The sequence below is a fragment of the Apium graveolens genome, chromosome 10, assembly GCF_009905375.1.
Source record: "Apium graveolens cultivar Ventura chromosome 10, ASM990537v1, whole genome shotgun sequence".
NCBI classification, from domain to species: domain Eukaryota; kingdom Viridiplantae; phylum Streptophyta; class Magnoliopsida; order Apiales; family Apiaceae; genus Apium; species Apium graveolens.
Genome location: NC_133656.1, coordinates 232,455,434 through 232,465,363, shown reverse-complemented (window position 1 = coordinate 232,465,363; position 9,930 = coordinate 232,455,434). Strand labels below are relative to the sequence as shown.

Below are 9,930 nucleotides of genomic sequence, written 5' to 3'. Positions count from 1 at the left end.
CAACTGCTATTTAACAGAACATCCGTTGAAGCCTTCATCCGTTGATGGCTTTATCCGTTGATGTGTTAGCAGTTGAAGCTCTATCCGTTGAAGCTTTAGAGACATCCGTTGAAGCTTTGTTTCTCATCCGTTGAAGGTCTTTAAGACATCCGTTGATACCACTTCATTTATACAAAATTACAAGGCATGAAATATTTACAATTGGCCTTCCTATTTGCATATCTTCTGGTAGTCAACATGACTTATATTTTCTCTCAACTTCTAAGAATTATATCTTAAATACAGAGACTGAAATATGCTACAACACTAGACTTATTTCTAAGTAAAGTTGTACCATCAACGGATAGCCAAAGTGGTTTTATCCGTTGAGGCTACAAACACTAAACTTCTACTTAAGTGTTTTGTTAAACATATCATCAAACTAATGCACATATATTCCTAACAAACACTATGCAAACATAATCAAAAAGAGTTCAGGAACATACACAGATAATGTCAATGTACTAAACTTCACTAAAATATAAGCTCGAATATATTTCTTCTTAATGATGATTATGATGCTTGCAGAGCAGATTTCAGATTAGCGAGACTTGTGTGTTGGTGAAGTTTGGATATGTGGCTCCTGAGTACTCAAGTATGTACTGTGTTGCTGCTACTGAAGCACTTATATATTCTAAGTTTTCATGTTTATACGATTGTTGTACAAAATAGTGCAGAAAAAACCAAACTATTGCATTGATCTCATGAAAGCTTCACAAATAAAACACAATAATTTTTTCAACTTAAGACAAAACGAGTTCAACTAATAGCATCGGAGAACAACTGACTTTCAATATAAGTATGTTAGATATATCCGTGATGTCATGACTAATCTGATGTGTTTAGTTTCAGAAATTAATATCATGACTTATCAGGACTTACTGGAAATCAGAACTTACTGAAGTTAGAACTTATATCAGAACTTAAGGCCGTCAGGATTTATATCAGGACTTGAGTGGGGGTACTTCAGATAAGGAATGTAGTTGATTTACAGGAGAGGATCTGGACTAAAATACTGGAAGATATGCTTTAGAGTTGAAAGACTAGAAGACTTGTAAAAAGATAATATCTGATTGATATATTTTAAGAGATATAATTATATTCCATATCAATTAGAAGATATCTTGTAACTATGTACTATATAAACGCAACTTAGGGTTTACACTATAAGTGTTATCATTCACGAGAATATTTTTTTTTATAACCCTAGTAGCTCTTAGTGTTATTGTTCATCAGTAAGAGAGTATTTTAACCTACTTTGTAACAGAGCTTATTATATTGAATAAACTTAATTATTGTTACATATTTGTGTTCTAAATTGATTTGATTGTATAAATACTATATTCAACCCCCTTCTATAGTATTGTGTGACCTAACAAGTGGTATTAGAGCCTTTCTGTTAACACGCATACAGTAAGATCCAAACAATCAATCATGTCTGATCAATCAAAAACACAAGACCCCGAAAAGAAGCTTTCCAGGAAAGGTGGAAGTTCTAAAAATAAAGGGTTCAGAAAGACTGAAGTCAAAGGAGGAAAGTCTGACAAAGGCCACATCTCTCCTGATTGCAAGAAGAAAAACCAGACAAACACTTCAGATTTTGAAGAAGAGGTGAACTATGCCTTGATGGCAAATGCTGATAGCAGTTCTGAAACTGCTAAACTGAAGGTACCTCATTCAACTCTTGCTTTTCATACTGATGATATTACTGAGTTGAGATTATATCTTAAAACCATGTTCATTAGTTTTAGAGATTAGACTTTAAAAAATGAAAGGTTAAAATCTGAAAGTCTTGCTCTTAGAAATAGAAATGACTACTTAGAAAAGGAGTTAGTTTTTCTTCATCAAACTCAGAAAGAAAGAGATGATTCTGTGTATGTTAAGAATGAATTGCTAAAACTGAATGAATCTCTAAAAACTGAATTAGAAAAGGAAAGAAAAATCATCAAAACTTGGACTAACTCTGGCAGAACAACTCAGAATATACTAAGTAGTGGAAACTGGAAAGAGGGCTTAGGATATGAAGATGATAAAAGTGAGAAAGGAACTTTGCCAATTAAGCCAATTGCTATCAAACAGACTGTTAAGCCAAAGGTAAATCTTGTTAAATCTGTAGCAAAAATTGTTGTGTCTGATTCTGAAGAGATGAAAGACTCCAAAACAGAAGTAAAAGAAAAGTCAACTTTTGACAAATTAAAATATGACAACCCGGCTGTAGTAAATGTTGGCTTAATGACAAAGATGCAGCTTAAGCATAAGCTGAAAGAGATTAAAAATGTAAACAAGGTCAAGAAAGCTAGGAAAAATAGGAATGGAAAAGAAGATTTAAATAAAAGCACTAATTATATGCCTGTTCCTAATGCTCCTAGAAAGAAATGCTATAATTGTGGAAACTCTAACCATCTTGCTTCTTTTTGCAGGAAAAATAAAGATATAAACTCTTTACCTCCTAGATCAGGAGTTAAGAGTCAGCCCGTTAGGTTTAAACCACAAAATCCTTGTTTTCATTGTGGCAGTTTATGGCATTATATTTATACTTGTAAGGAATATCATAGTTTGTACTATGATTATTATCAAATAAAACCTTTTTTCAAGAAAGTTAGTATAATTCCTTCTAGTGTAAATTCTGATGCAAAGTCTGATATAAAGTCTGATAAAAAGCATGTTAGCATAAACTCTGAAACTAAATCCGCTACAAATGCTAACGAACTTAAAAAGACCAAAGGATCCAAGCAAGTATGGGTCCTTAAAACTAAGCAATAGTGGTCTTTGTGATTGCAGGGCAACAGTAAAAATATCCTGGTTCTGGACAGTGGATGTTCAGGACATATGACTGGAAATAAAGCCCTGCTATCAGACTTTGTGGAGAAAGCTGGCCCAGGAATTTCTTATGGAAATGGCAACATGGGAAAGACTCTGGGATATGGCAATATCAATCTTGGGAATGTCATAATTGAATCAGTAGCTCTTATCTCAGGACTTAAACACAATCAGCTAAGTGTGAGTCAAATCTGTGACAGAGGTTATCATGTGGATTTCTTTGAAGAACACTGTGAAGTTGTAAGTAATTCTACAAGCAAAGTGGTTCTGAAAGGATACAGATATGGTAACATTTATGAAGCCAGACTTTCAGCAAACTATGATGGTTCGGTAATCTGTCTGTTAAGGAGAGCATCAATTGAAGAAAGCTGGAATTGGCACAAGAGACTCTCTCATTTAAATTTCAACAACATAAATGAGCTATTAAAGAAAGATCTTGTGAGAGGACTGCCAAAATTAGTATTTGCTCCTGATGGTCTTTGTGACTCATGTCAAAAGACAAAACAAAGGAAATCTTCATTCAAGAGCAAAACTGAATCCTCAATTCTTGAGCCTTATCACTTACTGCATGTTGATCTATTTGGTCCAGTCAATGTCATGTCTATTGCAAGGAAGAAATATGCTATGGTTATAGTGGATGAGTTCACAAGATACACTTGGGTGTATTTCTTGGACAAGAAGAATGAAACTGCATCTACTCTAACTGATCATGTCAGACAGCTGGATAAGTTAGTCAAAGATTCTTTTAAAATAATAAGAAGTGATAATGCCACTGAGTTCAAGAATTCAATCATGGAAGAGTTCTGCAAAGAGCATGGAATAAAGCAGGAATTTTCTGCACCTGGAACTCCACAACAGAATGGAGTTGTAGAAAAAAAAGAACATGACTCTTATTGAAGCTACACGAACTATGCTTGATGAACAAAGCTACCAACCTATTTTTGGGCTGAAGCTGTGCAGACTGCTTGTTTTACACAGAATGCTACACTCATAAACAAGCATGGAAAAACACCATATGAGATGGTGAAGAAAAAGAAGCCAAATCTGAAATACTTTCATGTATTTGGATGCAAGTGTTTTGTTCTTAAGACTCATCCTGAACACCTGTCAAAATTTGATCTAAAAGCTGATGAAGGAATTTTTGTTGGATATCCACTTTCCACAAAAGCCTTTCAGAGTCTACAATTTAAGAACAAGGGTTGTCATGGAATCTATCAATGTATCTTTTGATGATAAAAAGATTACTGGACTTGAAGATTTCAATGATCATTATCAGCTGAGATTTAAATTCTGATTCTGTAAATTCTGATGACCTAAGTCCTGATCCTGTAAGTTCTGATGTCATTGAAACTGCGGTGATTGCTCCAAAGGAAAATGCACATGTTCAAGGGGAGCAAGCTGATGACCATACCACATCTCAAGACTTTCAAGAAGCATCAGAACCTGTCACTGGCTCTTCAAGTTCTGATTTATCAAGTGCTGATGACCCAAATTCTAACAATTCTGGAAACTCTGATTCTTCAATTCCTGAAGGATCCAACTCAAATTCTGGAATCTCAGAGAGCATAACTTTAGGGGGAGCATCATAAAATGTTGATGGAGACAGCATGGATCATGGGAGAAGATCCAGTTCTAGAGATCAACTTCCATCTGCAAGGAAGTGGACTAAATCACATACACCTGACTTAATAATTGGAGATCCTGAAGCAGGTGTCAGAACTAGAACAACAATATCAAATGAATGTCTCTATCACTCATTTCTATCTCATATTGAACCAATGAAAGTGGAAGAAGCTCTTCAAGATGTTGATTGGTGCAAGCAATGCAGGAAGAGTTAAATAAATTTGAAAGAAATAAAGTATGGACCATAGTGCCAAGACCAAAGAACAGATCAATTGTTGGTACAAAATGGGTGTTCAGAAATAAAACTGATAGTGATGGAATAATTACAAGAAACAAAGCAAGGCTGGTTGCTAAAGGTTACTCTCAACAGGAGGGTATTGACTATGATGAAACATTCGGTCCAGTTGCTAAATTGGAAGCCATAAGAATCATTTTGGCTTATGCTGCTCAAAAGAAGTTCAAAGTGGAAGAGATATGTCCTAAGTCCAATCATGTATGAGGATTTAGGAATAACTTTTATGTAATCTGTTTTGATTTCATTGATATTAATGAAAGACTTGTTTTGTTTTTATTGCGGGCTCTATCTATTTAAATATTTAAATAAGATATACCACAATTTAGAGTAAAGTTTTTTATGGATTATGATGAGATCATAATAATGAGACCTAAAAGATGACAACTCTACACTTAAATAGTTCCTGGTCGTAGGATTACTAACCGGTAATTAATAATCCGCAAAGATCGGTACATACTATGCTTGCTTCATTATGAAGGATGTTTGTTCTCATAGACATTTGTGTGGTGATACTATAGCTAGTATGTAGGTGCTTATTATAGAATAAGTTCACTGAACATGACTCACACAGCTGAACAACTGATGGAGTTCACTCACGTGTCAGCAGTTGTTCACATAGTGATAGTTGTACAAGTATCCTTAGACTTGAGGTCATCATAGTCATCTTGTGTACACTGAACTATGCTTTGGTTTAGTTCTTAGTCTCAAGGGACAATTATAAGGGCTCTACTGGGTATAGGAATTTGTACACGAAGATAGTGTATGATCAATAAATGATCTACCCCTTCCAGTGAAGGAAGAGACTGTTCAATGCTGATCCACTTATGTTAGTTCAGGAATCTCTGGCCAGAGTGAATGAAATTAGAAAGGAGTTCCTAATTTACATTAAATAGAACTAAGCATAGTGAATGGGAAAGCAAGTGATAAATAATATAGGCTTGACATAAGTTCCATGCCTTGTATTTAATCATGATATTGCAGGGTAGAAGGAATTGATTGTACGGTAACTACTCACTGAATAGGTTCTTGGTATTCTAAGCAGTGAATTCGTATTATCTGGATAGTCGCGATATGCTGAGAAGTATCCCTCACGATGTAGAATAAATATGATTAATTAATTAATCATATTTGATAAATTATAGAATTTATATAAATAATGATATATAAATAATGATAAAATAGTTTTATTATTATTTATTTCTACTACCGGCTTAATATTGAACCTACAGGGTCACGTCATAAAAGAGAATGATTTAATGGTGGAGGAATTAATTAATAATGGCTAATAATTATTTATTTATGAAATAAATAATTAATTGGCAAATTTAATAATTGATTAAATGAGATTTAATTGATTATAAATTAATTAAGAAAAGGTTCTTAATATTATTAATTAAGAATTTAATTTTTGGAAATTAAATCAAGTGAGAGAATTATTTCTAAAGAGTTTAGAAAAAGGATTAATAATTGAAATGTGTTTTAATTATTAGTGAAAATAATAAAGGATTAATAATAATAATATTTTATGGGAAAATTTTCAGCTGAAAATTTTGCCTATAAATATACTATTATAGACCCAATTTTTGTCTCAACCAAAAAGATTTACAAAACCCTAATTCTCTCCATCTCCTCCTCCTTCATTACATCGTTTTCTTGGTGGATACCGGTGGAGTGCTTCACACTTGAGGAGCAAATGCTAAGGATTAGATCATGGATAATATGATATGTTAAGATCAGATTATGTGTTTTAACATGCTTTTATGTATTGTATGAGCATGGTGGATGGTTATGGCCTTTCGACCTTAGTGTAATGGTTTTGGTTTTGGTTTTGGTTTTAAATACGACTTGCATGTCGTCAATCTTTGTAATCATAAATCTCGAATGTAACTCGAGTTATTCTTGTAAGTTCATTAGATTAGTTTTACTTTCAATCATGTAATGTAATTGAAGACTCAAGAAGGCTATCCAATGGAGGTGATACAAAGAAGAAGACGAGGCATACAAGAAGTCTAAACAAAGAAGAAGACTTATGTAATAAGTAGTTGTATTTAATTCCATCACCATATTAGATTGACCTTGATCTTTATCATGAGCTTGATAAAGATCACATAGGATGGGGCCATAACCAAACATATTTACTTTATTGCACTTTACATTTACTTGTTTATTTAATTTTATATATGAGATATATGCCTATGTTTAGCATGCGATGATAGATTTAGGTGAACTTAAATCAATATAAGACGTGCTCTAGAAAATCTAGAATAGGAATCGTTTCTTGCCTTAACAATAAATATTATAAATACGATCATGAGATTCTTGTGTTTATGAAACACGTAATTGAATATGAATTTTCAATATTGAGAGAAATGATGATTCTGTCAACAACATATTTCTATCTGTAAGAAAGGGTTATTAAGTGACGCCTCTTGACAATGCTCCACCCGATCTGGGAATCATTGATAAGTGGCATTATATACCACTTAGAGCGTCTTAAAATGGCTTAAATTGGTGTCTTGAAATCAAGTATTTTGTGTATTTGATGCGTTTTTCTAGTGTTTATGCATTTCAGGGTTTTAGTTGCATTTCGGGGGAGGAATCATCAAGAATAAGCCTTGGCATGTGTTCACCATTGCGAGAGGAAAGAAACGGGTAGATTACGGCGAAGAAACGGAGCGAAATCAGAATTTTTCCAGAAGAGGTCTGAGCGCCCGCTCAGCTATGCTGAGCGGCCGCGCAGGGTCGGGAAAAAAGACAAATTATTTTAGGACTTCTACTTCTGTTTGGTTTCCACTTCTATGTAATCTGAGTTTTATGGGACTATTATATAAGTAGATTTGAGACGTTTTCACATGTGTGGATTGAAGAAGATTGTGTTTTTACGCAAGGAGCGAAGGAGATAAGGAAGAAAACCGATTTAACACACTGCAACGAAGAGGAAGCATATATTCTTGTGATTCTTGTTTCGTTGTAACGTTGGATGCTAGTTTTCTTGCTTTGAACTTATTTACTCTTGTGACGTACTCTGTTTTAATATAATTAGTTTAGTTATTATTTTCTTGTGTTTGTTTATCATGATTTCAATTGAACCCATGATGTCGATAAGTGCTATTATTGGCTAATCGTGATCATGGGGTTGCAACGGATTTATTATGGAATTCTTTAGTTAATTGTTTAATACTTTAGTGTGTGATGATTGCATGATATCTAGTATTGGTTCTGCGTATTCGTCTTATGTGCGTCGCGAACATATAAGATAGGGTGTTAATCTCTTGTGAAGCGACGGTGGATCTTGAGATTTAGAACTTGCCATGCTAGCATAGGTTCATGTACGTTGTGCATGATTAGTGGGTAACTCTAACAGTTTTATTTGCCCTATGTAATAAAAAAGAATAACTTGTGCTTAAATCGTTGTGTTGTCAATTTCTGTAGACATATGGAAACTCAACATAATTGATGACTATTTAACTTCTATCTTAATTGTGGATGTTTGGTAGAATGATATTAGTACAATGAAAGTTGGCTTTTATCAGTTTCGTGTTATTCGATTAATATCATCACTGTCACATGCTAAAGGTAATAACAATGGCTATAGAAGGAAGTAATAATGAAGTTGTGATCTCATGAGTGTTTTATTATTGATAAATTGAAGTGTTAGTTAAGTGATTAATTAAGTAGTTAATTATAGTTAATATTTAATCAACAATTTTAAGTGTTATTATCTTAACATTGAGAAGTAATCATACATTGGTGAGTGAGTTTAATTAGACAATAATTTAGTCTGAGTCTCTGAGGGAACGAACTAGAAAGTATTCTATATTACTTGCGAACGCGTATACTTGCGTGAATATTAGTGCGTGTTTTTGCCCTAACAAGTTTTTGGCGCCGCTGCCGGGGACTCGGCGTATTTGTTTAGTTTATGTACTTACCATCATTGGTCATTAGGACTCAGTGATTAGGACGTAGTAGTTACTTATTTTTCCGGTTGTGTTTCAGGTACTTTAGCAAGCGTTTATGCAAACTCGTTCTCGTGCTCGCAAGAGGACTTTAGATACAGCTGAGGAGACATGCGAAGTTCTTGATATTCCGGAGAAGTTAGATTTTGAGGATTCGGATTCAGGAACTGAGCAGAAAGAACCAGTAAACATGGGAGATCGTATTGTTCAAGCTGATCCAGCTCTTATGGATTTTTCTCGGCCGAAAATTGATGACATTCAGTCAAGCATCCTTCACCCGGCTATTCAAGCTAACACCTTTGAAATCAAGTCGGGCACTATTCAGATGGTGCAGAATTCTGTTTCTTTTGGAGGAGCGGCAACTGAAGACCCCAACATGCACATAAGGAATTTTGTCGAGATCTGCAGCACTTTTAAGTATAATGGCGTGACTGATGAGGCTATCAAGTTGAGGCTTTTCCCATTCTCACTAAGGGACAAGGCTAAAGACTGGTTACATTCTAAACCAGCTGGGTCCATCACTACGTGGCAAGATCTTGCGCAAAAGTTTCTGGTGAAGTTTTATCCGATGGCAAAGACTGCTGCTATGAGGAGTGCTCTTACTCAGTTTGCGCAACAACCTACAGAATCTATGTGCGAGGCTTGGGAACGCTACAAGGAAATGTTAAGAAAATGTCCACATCATGGAATGCCGGATTGGATGGTGATCACTGGTTTCTATAATGGTTTGGGGGCCCAATCTCAGCCCATGCTCGATGCAGCAGCTGGAGGCGCCTTATGGGCTAAAAGCTATACTGAGGCGTATAATCTTATAGAGACGATGGCTGCAAATGAGCATCAAAACCCAACTCAGAGGATGACGTCAGGCAAGGTAGCAGGTATTCTGGAAGTTGATGCAGCCACCGCTATTGCAGCCCAGCTCCAAGCGCTATCAATGAAGGTTGATTCTCTGGCTACGTACGGAGTTAATCAAATAGCTATGGTTTGTGAGCTTTGTGCAGGTTCTCATGCTACGGATCAGTGTTCTCTTGTAAATGAATCTGTTCAGTATGTGAATAATTATCAGCGACAACAGCAGCCTGTGCCAGCGACCTATCATCCTAACAACAGAAATCATCCAAATTTCAGCTGGGGGAATAATCAGAATGTTATTCAGCCACCATATCAGCAAGGATTGAGTAAACAGTTTAACCCACC

General features: G+C 35.1%; 1 non-coding gene across 1 annotated transcript; it reads right to left on the bottom strand.

Annotated features, from left to right (window-relative positions):
* Positions 1-9,316: 9,316 nt before the first annotated feature.
* LOC141694266 (small nucleolar RNA R71) lies at positions 9,317-9,423 on the bottom strand. The gene has a single exon (XR_012563586.1). It is a non-coding gene; the product is annotated as a small nucleolar RNA R71 (small nucleolar RNA).
* Positions 9,424-9,930: the final 507 nt, after the last annotated feature.